Consider the following 2410-nt stretch of genomic DNA (forward strand, 5'->3'; position numbering starts at 1 on the left):
GTGGAGGGTTTGGAGTGTTCTAGAACAAGCAGTGTGGAGAGGAGGGAGGTGAGGAAGGTTTGGTCTTTCGGACTCTAGACAGCTGGGACTTTGTCCTGGGCACAAAAGCTCTGAACAGGAGGCTGTCTGTGGAAGACGGAGGAGACAAAAGCCAACCTTCACTGCCTGCTAAGGAAAGCTGAGCTCTCCTGTCAGGGCTGAAGATGCTGAGGAAGAGCCCCCATAGGTCAGTGAGACTGGGGTGTGAAGACCTCTGAATCTGAGTACACTATATGAGTGACGGTGAAGATCAGAGAGCAAGAGCTAGCAACCTTTGCTATCTTCTCAGAGCTGAAAGACTCACGTGTCTGCTGGATAAACATACATTAGTTGAAGAAACAACATGGAATTTGTTTCAAGTCCATCAGAAACAGACACACAGACAGATGGACAGACAGACAGACACACACACACCCCACAGAGCCCAGTTCTAGTAGCTACTCTGTAAAGCAGAAACCCCCGTGCACACAGCTGGCAGTTCAGAAATACTATGTCATGTGACAGTAATCAATAATCAAAACCATCAGATACCATGGTCTTTAGGGGCTGTGCAGAACATGAGGACCTGGGCACCATGGGAACACCTAGGGCATTTGGGTGGAATTAGGTCCCTCCTCCTCCTTTTAGGGAAAAGGTTTATTTGAACTTAGAGTTTTAAATGACAGTCTATTACAGTGAGCCAGGCTTAGAAGTTGGGGTGAGTCTGTCCTATGCAGTAGACGCCCTTCCCTTATTTTGTGGAGTAGGTCGTTTGAAAAAATAAAAGCTCTCCCAAATCTCAAAACTACACTTTTTGTGACAGGGTCTCACCTTGCCTGGGGTAGCCTTGACCTCACTGTGTAGCTCAGAATGACCTTGAACTATGGTCTTCCTGCCTCCACCTCTCCAATGCTGGTACCACACTTTTGCACCACAACATCTACCTCGTTTTCCAAACTTTTTTTAAAAAAGAAAAGGTGATACATTTCCCCTCTTTAGCCCCAGTAAGATACAAAAGTAAGACTTTTGTATCTGTGAGTCCACATACAGACTGACAGACTGGACACCGTGGAAATGTTCTGCCCTAGGCCATAAATTCCTGTGCCCTCACCTGCCAGAGGTTACAGATGCCTGAGCAGTGTCCTGAGCCACAGTCAAGGAGTGGTGGGTGACTTAGCTTTAACAAAGCAGTGTGGCTTTTTTCCATCATGGACAGGTTCTCTTGAATTCAGATGCCCAAGCCAAATGAAGGATTTTTTTTCTTTAAAAATTTAAAACAAATTTATTGTATCAGTCAGTGTTCTCTAGAGTCACAGAATTTATGGGATGGATATATGTATACAAGGGAATTTACTGGAATCACTTACCGGTGCAGTCCAGCTAATCCAACAGTGGCTAGCTGTGGACACAAAGTCCAAGAAGCTAGTAGTTGCTCAATCCTACCAGGCTGAGCGTCTCACCTGGTCACAGCAACAGAGGAGTAATTAAAGTTTCTTCCCTGAAAAATGAGTGGAATAAAGCAGGAAACCCACTTCTCGCTCACAGTTTCAAAGTGACTAAACCCTTTAGACTGCCCATCATAATCAGGAGAGTGACTAAACTGTCAGAGCGCGGGCTTGCCCTCTCATTTCCCTTCCGTACAGTACACCCACTGACCACTAGGACATGGGCACCATGGAGGAGCAACCTCAGAGTTCATGAACGAGGCCGGGGAAGGAGGCGCTGTCTGAGATAAGGCTACCATTTGAGAGAACTCCACCCCCAGAAGGCCACCTGAGGATTTCTAAAAGAGATATGTGCCATCAACTTCCAGTACATTCCCCCACAACCCAGGAAAGCAACCAACGCTGCTGAAGCTCTCCCGCAAGCCAGGAATTTACTGGAAAGAATTCAGCCTGTGTAGGGCTGACGGAGCAGGACTAGCAGATTAGAGAGATCTGCCCAAAGGACAGGGTGAAGTTTGAAAACGTTTAGAAACTCAGCAGTTCAACAGTAAAGCTAGAGCGAAATATTTGGGAAGAGCGTAAAGGCAAGGTGACACAGGCCTGTTGTCACACAGAGTGAGGAGCAAGGTGACACAGGCCTGTTGTCACACAGAGTGAGGAGCAAGGTGACGCAGGCCTGTTGTCTTAAGAGTCTGAAGAGATCAGATCACTGAAGCCTATGAAATTAGGTCCAGTCTGGGCAACACAGTGAGTCTCAAAAAATAAAAATGAACAAACAAACAAAACAAAGTAAATGGTCTGCATTTGGCTAACAAGTGTCTGCTGTGCATTTGTTCTAGCTAGCAGGAGTCCCTGCTGTCTGCAATTGTTCTAGCTAGCAGGAGTCTCTGCTGTCTGCAATTGTTCTAGCTAGCAGGAGTCTCTGCTGTCTGCAATTGTTCTAGCTA

At 46.5% G+C, this 2410-nt stretch overlaps 1 protein-coding gene across 1 annotated transcript in view; it reads right to left on the minus strand.

The window, feature by feature from the left end:
* Trappc12 (trafficking protein particle complex 12) overlaps positions 1-2410 on the minus strand; it is a 70045-nt gene that overhangs the window by 54105 nt on the left and 13530 nt on the right. The gene's annotated exons all lie outside the window — the stretch shown is intronic.

Source organism: Microtus ochrogaster, linkage group LG3 (assembly GCF_000317375.1).
Source record: "Microtus ochrogaster isolate Prairie Vole_2 linkage group LG3, MicOch1.0, whole genome shotgun sequence".
Lineage (NCBI taxonomy): Eukaryota > Metazoa > Chordata > Mammalia > Rodentia > Cricetidae > Microtus > Microtus ochrogaster.